Below are 12019 nucleotides of genomic sequence, written 5' to 3' on the forward strand. Positions count from 1 at the left end.
AATAAATAAGAGTACTTCACTTCCCAACTGTCAACTCTGAACACTCATACTTTCTCATTTGTACTGTTGTTCATAATACTACGGTTATATGAAATGTGACTTGTGAGATCACTTGTTTTAAAGTGATCTTTTACTTCAAAGGTGAAGTCACATGCTCTGCTCTTAGTGTGTGGGCATAGTTTGCATGGATGTAGTGGCAAGTGCATTATAGAAGTATTTTTAAAAATGCCGTATTTTGTATACCTTAAAGTGTAACATAAATGCTAACCACAATTACTTAACTGTGTTTTTTTAAATGATAAAGCAAAAAGTATTGTGCTTGTTTCTGTGTGGTCTATGTGGTTAGAGTGTGGTAGATGTGGTCCATGATAATGACTGTATCATAATGAAGGCCACCCCTTTTTACATGGTCTTCAGCATTATCCTATAGGAAGGACCTATCCACCGCTGCACATCAACTTTTGTGTTATGCAGTAGTGGTTTTATGTAGACAACCTACATTCCATGTATCTACCATCAGAACACATGCAGGCCCAGACGTATTTAATCTTAGCACTGTGTTTGTGTCTCAAAAGTGATGCCAACTGTGCAAAGTAACACATTTACATATTAAACAAGGCACTAAAGGTAAACTGCAAACACTATTGTTACCAACATAGTTAAAAAACATTTCTCCATATGTATGTGTGCATGACTTTTTATGAAATAGCCACTACAATAGCAAAATTGAAGATCACACATCGATTGTAAAGTATAACTCCTATGTACTTTGCAATTATTCACAAAATAGGTTGAGAACAACAAATATGGACACGGTTTCAAATCTTCTCAATGAGAATAGAACATATTGTTGTGTAGTTCCTTTATATCTCTATAGGATCAGCACGTTTAGACCACGGAATCTATGGGATTGGCATCCAGGCTGATTCCAGATACCATCACATCATAGGTTAGTCAGTAGTCCTGCTAGCCGACAGTGCATCTTTGCACCCCTCTTTCAAAGGAGTGAATAGTTTCTGGCACTATCGAACGTGATAACCATGATCGCTCAGAATCATGGAAACAGTACAGTACTATCGCTGAGTCTCTTGTGCTCACTTCGTCTCAGAGGAATACACAGATTAAATGGTGGGGACGTTTTTCAATAAGCATTTGTTGAACCAGCGCTATTCTCATGTAAAATAGGTGTGCTGAAACAACCATAAGACAGAAACAGATATAAATGATTGTAAGCACCAATAGATTAAAAGGATGGTAGATTCCTACCATGGTAGTAAAACAATGAATACTGGCAGGTATGAAAATACATGACAATAAACTATGTACCCCTACAATGCAATCCTAACTAGATGTATCTATGAGTACCTAGCATGTATGTAGGTGTAGAGCCGAGAATTCCCGTGGAATAAAGCCAACCCCATTACTTGAAGTGAGAGACTGTGGGGCCTCATCTTAGTCTCAAGATGGACACCCCGCAAGCTGGAGTGTCTGTGTGAAGGAACCTCAGCGTCTCGTGTCAGTGTGTCAGAATGGAAGGCCTTTTTCTCCTCTTCTTGCCTCAGCAAAGATATGGTGTATATGTACCCATAGTGGTACCCTGAAGGGATCTACCTTGCTCTGTCATGTCGGACTAGAATGACGGAAGGAATGACCCTTATACATGGTTATTATGCCAAAGATGGTAGTCCTGCTGAGATTCCAAGAATCCTCATGATAAAGAATGAGGCTAGTTTTCAGAGAAAACCCCACGTCATTTAAGTAGTACTGTAACGAGGTAAATGGTAAATACAAAGAACCGCTTTGTAGTGTAATGGCAGGGGAACCATAGGTGAAAGGTTTATTTACTAACTGAGCCTATATATGGTTACTTCTATGAAACATAGGAACATTTCAGAGCCTATATCAGGGTACTTATATGAAACCTAGCAAAATTTCAAGATGATCCAATGATTCTATATGGAAAAAAACTCTATTCCCAATTCGTTGTGCATTCATGGTAATAACTTGCTTTTTGCCTGAATATTTTACAATTTCTGTATTCGATGCATTTTGTTAACTTAGAACGTCCTCCGGGCTAAGATAAGATTGATACATTTATGCATCACAACATATTCTGAAGGATGTCAAGTTCCAGTGAGGACCACATATTTGCTCTCTTTTACCTATTTTATTGCATCACAAATAGGTTACTCTTACAGAGCTTAATTTAATTGACAAACCAAGACCAAAATGGCAATATTACAATAAGTAAAACTTAAGATATGAATATTTAAAGAACTAATAGAACTGTTGTGCTTAAGGGCCAACCAGGGCTTGGGAGCCCATCTCAAATTCAAAGGTTTAGGCATACTGTGATGGAGTGTGATTCAGATACCAGTACTAGATTTGGCCCACTGAAAAGTACTGTGTTTGCATCAACATTGAGGGCAATGAGAGGAACAGAGGAGGTGATGTGTCACAATTGATCCTTGAGGTGTAGGCGACGCGTCTTCTCTGAGCCACGCAAAGTCTGTGATGTTTAAATAAAATGGCAATGCATCGCACTGCCTGTAATACGATGTCTCTGATCCTCGCAGGTGTTGCTTTGGCGTTAATGGAGATACACCGTTTCTTACCAGTGCAATGGTGCTATGCATGGATTTTGTCCATTGCAGCACTTTATACCCATTTCCAATTGCCCAAGACTGGATTGACACCACTTGACAGGGCAAGACTCAAAGACGGCAGAGTCCATGTGTTGTTGCGGGATGGCTGGCAGTGTCACTGCGACTTCAAAACAGGAGGCATGCATACATGCCCTTTGAGTCACTCTGTGTTCTGGGGTCTAGTGATGTGGGTCCAGGCCTTTTCACCCAGGCAAGGAGGGACGGAGCCAGCAGGTTAGCACAGCAAGAAAGCAGGTCTTCCAGAGCACCAGTACAGAACAGTGTAGCCTTGTAGCAGGACAGCAGTACTTATTCCTAGCAGAGCACCCACAGGACCAGAAGTGTACTGAGTTGGTGGTGTCAGAACTCTAGTTCTCATACGCAGTGGTGCCTTTGAAGTGGGAGAGACTTCCAAAGAGGGGCTTTGAAGTGTGGATAGGACCTCCCTTCATGCTGTGGATTCAGACTCACTACAGGGGGTCATGCAGTCCTGTGTGTGAGTACAGTACACAGCCTATTAAGGTGTAAGTGTGAGACTGTGACCAGCTCGTACATCTCTCTCATTCTGCCGAGGCTGGCCCATTAGGATGTGGAAGGCCCATCATTCACACCTAACTGCCTATTTTGTGTGGCTCTCTAGACGGAAAGTTCAGCTGTCACCCACCTCAGACATGTATTAGAGACAGGATGCAGGCTTACAGGGCTACGAGCAGGAAAATGCAAACTTTCCAGGAGTGACATTTTCAAAATTGTAAAACTAAATCGATCCAATCAGGAATCAAAGGTTAGTAAATGTAACACATAATCCCCAGTATTATCTTATGAAGGGGTATTCCTCATAGTAGAGAAAAATGAATTAGAGAGTTGTTTTACTAACAGCAGATGTAAAACATATGATTATATGTCCTGGATTTAATTTGCACAGCACCCTGCCCTATGGGCTACCTAGGGCCTACCTTAGGAGTGACATATTTAATAAAAATGGATATTAAGGCCTAGTAAGGGATTTTAAATGTTATGTTATGTTATGGGATCTTATATAGCGCGCGGCTGCCCCAGCCAAGGGGCGTCCCGGCGCTTGCAGAAAAGAAGGGGAGTAGGCAACAGCGGAGGGAGAACAAGGAATGCAGACCTTGATATTCAAGCTGCAATGGAAGACCAGGGGCATGTTTTAAGGTGCTACTTAAGTGGGTGGGACAGACAGTGCTGCTGACCCACTAGTAGAATTTAATTTGCAGGTATTGCGCAAATGTAGTGTAATTTACTAGTAAATTAAATATACCAATTAGATATGTAACAATAAAACCATGTTTTACGGAGAATGCACAAATCCTTAGCACTGGTTAGCAGTTGTTAGCAGTTGTAAAGTGAGCAGAGTTGGAAGGCCAACTAAAACAGTGAGCAAAATTGTAGGAAAGCAGGCCAACCTTTTGGGAGAAAACCACTGTGAGGCTGTCAGGTATAACAGTCATTATTATCAAAGGGTAGTCAAGGGTAAATCTGTGTGTTCTCCTATAATATTAGACCTACGCTATAGCATCAAGGAGGCATGCTCACAGCATTGATGTTTAGAACTGGGATTTACGTGCATTGGAACATAGCTATAACACAATGCAAATTTGTGCTATGCACATTTTTTGTGCTATTTTGCATCAATAGGATATAGAATGGGTTATCCAGAGGCAATCTCATGCAACCTTCCATAAGTTTAATACATACCCTTATCCACGAAATAAATTGATAGGGCTTTATGTCACAAATGTACACCTCTTCAAGTCAGGCATAATATTGGAAAAAGGTTTTCTTCTCTATAACTGTTTACAAATCTGCATGTGTGTTGTACTGTTAACCACACATACAAACATTTAACATGTGTCTAGAAATAGTATATTGTACTGGAAGAGTACCCATATTGTACAAAATCTACGTTAAATTTCACACACCCATCCATTATCATACAATTCTTTTGTGTGTGATGCAAGTCTGCCTAAAGTGCTCCAGCTCCCGGGAGAGAAACAAATACATCAAATGGTTTCACTAATAGTTGGAAGCTTTAGACAATTCCTCTTATAATGCCTCTGAGACCCCAAAATCTCTTTCGTCTTGTTGTTATATTGTTCTGCGTCACATTTCACAATGCTTTCCCCCTTATCACAGGGTTTGGTGACCTTGTTGTTATATTTAATTTCTTTCAGTGCCGCTTTCACTTCTTTGGACATGTGGAACAGTGGTCTGGGGACAAAGAGAGTAGCTTGATGGAACTTTAACATAAGTGATTTCTCAAAATCTCCACTTCCGGTCCCAATTGGTCTAAACTGGGGATAAAATCTAATGGTGTTTTAAGTCCTTATAAGTTGTGGTCAATGTTCTTTTCTCTCATCAAGAAGAACTTTTTCAGTCTTATTCTCCGAAAGAATGAGAACAATTCTTTAGTAAGTTCAAACTTATTTATAGTGGTAGTGGGGACAAACGACAGGCCTTTAGTGAGGAGAGCCTTGGTGTTGGTATCAATAGTTTCGGATGATAAGTTGAATACCATGATGGTATTTAGGTTCTCCAATACTGCTGACTTTTGGTTTGAAGATATTTCTGGGGTAGTTTCTGTTCCTGGTAATATCCTCTCTGTCAGTAGCTGTTCCTGGAGGGAGTGCTGTGGGTTGGTGAGGCGGGGTGGGGGGTAGTAAACCATGGAATATGGCGGAATGGAGGTAAGTACATAAATAAATAAACAAAACAAATTACATTGCACACTCTACATCGCCACTTCTCCAGAAATTGTTTTATTTCTATGAATAAACCTGGTATGTTTCTCACCTGTAAACTGAAGGGGATGGTGCCTGCCTTCAAATAGTCTAACATAAAGTGGTCATGGGATTCTGTTCTCTCAGATTTGAGATGAAGATTTTGCCAGACCATTAGGGCAGACACCTGTGGCGAATAGACCTTTCATCCTCTCCAAAGGCCTCAATGAAGAATGGATTAAATTATTCAATCTGAAAAAGAACCTCTGAGTGAATCACAGTGCGCAGCCGCACAGAGGAGACACTCGATCTGCGATTGAACTGCGATTGAGCTGGGGCCTCTGAAGCTGAAGCTGCCGCCAGGCACTGCTCTTGGAGCTGGGCATTTTCTCTGCAGCCGGAGCTGCCAGGCTGGTATGCAGTTGTTGGCGCGGCCGGAGCCGCTGGGTGCTTCTCGAGCACCTCTTCTTCTTGGCGCGGCCGGAGCCGCTGGCTGTCTTCCGGTGCGGTGCGGACGGAGCCGCTGGCTGTCCCTTTAGTGGCTGGAGCAGCTGGGCATTTTCTCCTGCGGCCGGACGGCTTCTGGTGCGGCTGGAGCCGCTGAGACCGTTGAGACTTTTTCAAACGCGGCCAGAGCCGCCAAACATTTCTCTTGCGGCCGGAGCCGCTAAAAAACGCCAGAAAATACCAAAAGGCATTGAGAAGAACATTGCTCAAACACTGCTCATACGCTAAAAATCCACCCCGAGCAAGAACTAGAACTAGAACCAGACCTTGGACACAGTGGTTGCTGTGGCTGCTGAGGTTCTTTTTGAGGAGCAGCATCGACAGACGAAGCTGAACGACAAGGGCAAAGGGGCAAAGGCAAAGGGGCAAAACCGCATGAGTGTGTACTGTGGGACATCAAGGTCGCCTTCTGTCTGCTGGAACTTCAAATCTTGCCAACCCAAGGCCTGCCTAGTGCAGCATGAGGTCAGGACGCGTCCGATGAGGTCCTATGAGTAAAAGGAGGCATAAAAAAACACAAACGAACCTCCAAGACGCTTGATGGGACCAGGGACGAACCACCATCCAAAACCAGGCCGTCAATACAGAGAGATTGCTCTCTAATTGACATAACATCAGATAAGGATACAAACAGCTCAAGAAGCGAGCAAACATTAAAAACAGAAAAGAACAATACAACAAAAAACTGTCAAACCGTGTTCCAGCCAAAAATCTACACAAAGTTCTGCTTCTTAAAAAACTCGGGTAACACCTTACTTTCAAACACCAAAGAATTGCCAGGCCTACAGTCACCTCTCGAACCATCCCAGCCATTGCAGTTCATCCGCGTACAGAGTGACAATAACAGCAAGGAAAGCCCAAGCCCAACAGCTAGAAGCTTACCGCAAATAACACCAACCCCTCAGCACAACAAAAGTTGGAAGGCCCAGGATACCAGAACCACTGGAAAAAAGGTTGGAAGAAAAGTTGTAACAGAAACCAACCTAATCCAAGTACACAGGTCTAACGATGCAAAAGAATTGTCAGTAGACAAATTAGCAGACAGTCAAACAGACATCTGCGACACTGCTGGGAGCAGCAGTCCACTTTGTGAGGAAAACACAATCAGCACGTGTATCGGCACGTGTATCGCAACCAACGCATTAACGATCTGTTAACAAAGAAGTCAAGAGGCAATAAAGCACTCCAGTGATACCAAAAATAAGGAGGTGAGCACAAAGGAGCATCGGAAAGATAATGAACTCTCTTTGGCAGCTCTAGCTACACCATACAATGTACAAGGGATTGACTATAACACAACGTTGAGGTCTGGAAGAAAGATAGACAAAGCAGATAGGCCAACAACTCCTTCTTCAGAGGTGATAGAAATATCCTCATACCTGGGAAAGGAAGAGTGGTAAGATCTCATTGCTGCATACTCCCAAGACAAGAGCAGAAGCGGGATGACTGCAAATACACTGATCAAGACAAATGAATTTATCCGGGAACAACAGGCGGAGGGGTCGGGCGCGCCTAAGGGGGCTCAAAATGATACAACAACTCCAGAAAGCCAAGAAGAACCCCCAAAATATATAAAGCACGAAAGCGCTTGGCCCAGCCTGTTAAAAACAATACAACTCCTGCTAGAGGCCCTTCACTACCAATCAGACAAGATTGACAATCAATTAACGCTATTAGACACATTGGCTGTATTTGTGGTTGCCATCGATGGGAAGCTGGGCACATTACATACGCTTCTTCAAAATAAGCTTGATCAATCGCAAGACGTAAATAGGAGCGACAGAGGCGGATGTGGATGCTGCCCAATTATTGATAAACTGTCTACACTTCCAACAATACTGAGCGATCTGTGGATACAACTTAAAAGGCCTCCACAGTGTCTACAAACCCAACCTTCTGATGGCTTTTTTGGAAAAGAAACAGAAGTCTCAAGTAACACAGAAACACTGGAAACTAATAAACAAGGACATTCCAAAACAAAATACATCCTATCTTACACGCCTAAAAGAACAGAGGCCAGTGAAACTGGAACGTTAGGTGCTCTACTCCCCGAAGCCTTGGCAGAAGTCAACACAGACAAAAAAATAAACGCTAAACAAAGACGAGCAAAAAAACTTAAAGGCAGGAAACAAAAAACACATTCTACCGTGAAGGATTTATGCATCTCTTTGGGAGAACCCCTGTTGCAGAAAAAAGCATACTCCAACTCAAGGGAGGCACTAGCACAGCAGGGACTCCTGCAGAGGTAATAGCACCAACTCAAATCACCAACAGAAAGGGGCAAACAATCGAGAATTTGAATATACTTGGAAATACTATGCGTAAAGATCTAGAAGCCCCACTACAAGATAGGCCAATTATATGCCTCCAACCCTCTGGGGACAGTAAAGCATCTCCTGAACCCGATCAGAATCGACCACAAAAGAGTAGCACGATGACTTGTTATACTCCCACTCAATCTATCAGACAAGAACACATTCCGGGCAACAGGTCTGGGAACAACCCAGAGCCTAAAAAGTTAGGAAAGTGCAAAGGGTCGATGGACAGTCAACTGTCTACCATTACTCAAGTCACTCCATCTGTATACACATGGGCTGATCAGAAAGAAGAAACACCAGCACCCGCAAAAAACGCGGAACCCATGTGCTACCACCCATGGCTCGGAGAGAACTACCAACTTGCTAAACCGTCTGTATCAAATCAACATATACCCGGTCAAGTAACAAGAGACGTGAAAGAAGTTAACACCAATCAGGCAAAAACCTCAGTAACACGAGGAGTTGAGCCTATATCATTAAGCCAAATTTACAAAGGGACCAGGATTACAGACGAACAAAGGAACGCGACAGGTGCCACATGGTTCAAACCGGACTACATCTCGAAAGGAAGACATGATACACTTAATAGAGGCAACATCCTACGGCTGTTATCTCACATCCACTCTCTGGAAGAAGTGAAAACTTTTGATCTGGTCTCAGAGATATTTAAAAATTGGGGGATAACAATAATCCCATACATAAAGCCAAGATACCCGGAAATACTAATTCAGGTGGTAACGGCGGAGGATCAGGACACTGCAAAAAGCCCCAGAATTTCGGTTCTCAGAGGAGCAGCAGGGATATGTGGAACAAGCAATGACCAACATACCGGCATTACTCTACGGATTGGAGACGTTAAGTCATCATCAACTGGATTGTCAGATCTAAGATGGTTTGCTAGAACAATACACAACAACAAATGACAAACCGGCCCAAATTCAAGAGAGAGCAAGCATAATCTACTACGTATATGTTCGTGGAATATCAACGGTCTAGCCACTAAAATATCTCACTCAGAGTTTGTAGACTACATAAGATCTTTTGATATTGTGGCACTACAAGAGACATGACTAGTAGACCCCCCACATCTTCAGGGATATTTGCGTTTCTTCACTGGTTAAAAAGGGCAGCCAAATTTGGGCACCTCCAAGGTGGCCTAGTAACTTATGTCTCAGCCACAAGTACCCTAAGGGTAAAAGAAGTTGGACCATCTTCTTTAGCGTCATTGGCAGTAAACTTTCCTTTGGCGCACTTAAAACCAGGAAATGTTGAAACTGACTTTACCTTGATCAACGCCTATGTCCATCCTAAAAAGAAAACAAAGGCAGCCAAAGAATTATGTAACTTCCTGGAGGAGTGCATAAGGGAAAGACCAACAACAAATCTCGTGCTCACCGGGGACTTTAACCTCAACCTCATGGGAATCACGTCAGATGATGAGATCCTAACTCAAAATTCAATTTGGTATATTCCACCACAAGGGAAGCCACAAGTATCCAAACAAACAAAACTAGGAAATCAGATATTGGAAGAACTGGAACATTTTAACAACAGAGCATTAAATGGAAGGTTTGCTGGAGACAGCCCCCCAGCCACAACATTTCACTCAACAAGAGTCAGTACTATACTGGATTACACTTTTATTTCATTACCTTTTTTCCAATATACAACCTCTTTCCGGATAGGTAAAAAAACAGACAGTGACCACTGTCCTCAAGAAATCGCCCTGAAAATTGTGAAACCTAAATTTGAGCTATCCGCAGCAACAAAAGAGTCGGTCTATACCATTAACTTTAAAAAAAAATCAAATACTCGGCAGCAACTGATGAAACCTTAATAGAAAGTGCAAAACAGCACTTCTGGGCCCGTTCCGGATCCAGTGAAATTGCAAAATTGGAACAATTTACAAAAACTATGTCCATCTACGCTACAAGACCTAAGACATATGTCAAACTGGGCCGTGGCAGCATGGAACACAAAGGGAAAATTAGGGGTACAAAAAATCAATTCATCACATGATGGGAGAACTTCAGCAGAAACCCATGGATATAGGGTAGCACGATCACTTACGGAAACTAAAAGCAACACTGAAAAAATTTAAATGGGAAGCCAATAGATCTGTGGAGGATAACATGTGGGCAAGACTACATTCTGACACCAAACGGAACGATGGGGCAAAATTTTGGAAAACCATAAACTCCTTCATAAGACCGATGCATGATGGAGTTTCATCCAACATCACAGAAGAAACATGGGCAAGCTATCTTGCAAATCACTTTAATCAGGTTATGGATAACAACCTGGGGTTAATTCCGGATCATGTGATGGATAATCTTACAGGATATAAAGCACAGCCACCCCAAAAGTGCAACAGCATCCAAGATGGTCAGAATCCAATTTTAAATGACGAACTGTCAAGTTTACAAAGCATCATCAAGCGCCAAATCAAGAAAGGAAGTAGTGAGGGAGCCCCAGGACAGAATGGAATCCCGCCCATTCTTTACAAACAAGATGCAAACGGTTGGGCAGTAGCACTCGAACCCCTTTTTTTTAAAGTCAGACACTTCAATAGCCTGCCAGGTTCCTGGAAGGGCTTTATCATCTCTTCAATTTTTAAGGCAGGGGACAAGGCTCTCCCACAAAATTCCCGACTGGTGGCCCTAACTGACAACGAGGCAAAGTTTTTTTCAGGTATACTGTTGGAGGAACTGCAGCCATGGGCCACAGAGAAATCCCTAATTCTGATCAACCAGACAGGCTTCGCCAAATCACTTGGTACAACGACCAATATTCTAACTATTGGTATGTTAATAGATAAGGCTGAATCAAACAAAATGCCTATCCACTTCTGTTTTATAGACTACAAGGCTGCCTTTGACCATATAAATCGGAACATTTTATGGTCTAAATTGAATGGTTGAGGGATTCCGAGGCCTCTGTTGGATCTGCTGATTAACCTTCATACAGAGACCTGGGTTCAGATAAAGGTGGGGGAAGGATCACTTCTGTCAAGGCGCATACCGACCAACAAAGGCCTCAAACAGGGCTGCGTCTTGGCTCCCACACTATTCAATCTGTTTTTAGGTGACCGTGTACCAATCCTAAACAGCTGCAATTCTCATGCTCCTAAGCTGGGAGGGCTCCAATTACCGTGTCTTCTATACGCAGACGATATAGTCCTAATAAGCCACACAAAGGTAGGGCTGCAACACCTTGTGAATACAACACATGGCTATTCTGAAGCAAACGAACTGACTATAAATTTGGAGAAAACCCAGCCAATGACCATTAGTAAGAACAAGAGAAAATCGACGTTGTGGTACTGAAACAACACACAAATTGATGATACGTCAGCGTACAAATACCTAGGAGTAAAGATCGACAATAGTGGACAGTTTTCTGCACAGAGAACGAGCATCAGAGGTAAAGGGCTTGCTCTGTCAATCTCTTTAAAAACACTAAACAGCAAACTCTGTGGGCCCTCTTTTCTACCTCTAGTACAAGTAATTTGTGCTAAACTTCAGCCAACAATTACCGATGGGAGTGAGGTACAGAGAGGCAGAGATGCAAAGACCCTCGACAATACAATTATAGCTGCATACAGAATTACTTTTAGCCTGCCCAAACGAACCTCCCCAGCACAAAAAAGGCTAGAGTTCGGTATTCAACAACAGCTCCTGGCAAGACAGGGGGCCTATATTACTGTCTGGGACAAAGTAAGGAAATCCAAACAAGGAACTCTAAATGAGTATCTATGGACAGAGCTAGAGCAACACCCTTCCTCACCAGCAGCCAAGTACCTGAAAAG

The 12019-nt window shown here is 42.7% G+C and overlaps 1 protein-coding gene across 3 annotated transcripts in view; it reads left to right on the top strand.

The window, feature by feature from the left end:
* The window catches only part of LOC144767615 (putative methyltransferase DDB_G0268948), a 460480-nt gene that overhangs the window by 47922 nt on the left and 400539 nt on the right, over positions 1-12019 (top strand). Inside the window, exon 2 of one of the 3 annotated variants that reach the window (XM_078651017.1) lies at positions 2062-2133. The exons of the other annotated variants lie outside the window; for them this stretch is intronic. The gene's annotated coding sequence lies outside the window, so the exon portion shown is untranslated. The remainder of the gene's footprint in view (positions 1-2061; positions 2134-12019) is intronic. 3 annotated transcript variants of the gene reach the window in all.

This window comes from Lissotriton helveticus, chromosome 7 (genome assembly GCF_964261635.1).
Source record: "Lissotriton helveticus chromosome 7, aLisHel1.1, whole genome shotgun sequence".
NCBI classification, from domain to species: Eukaryota; Metazoa; Chordata; class Amphibia; order Caudata; family Salamandridae; genus Lissotriton; species Lissotriton helveticus.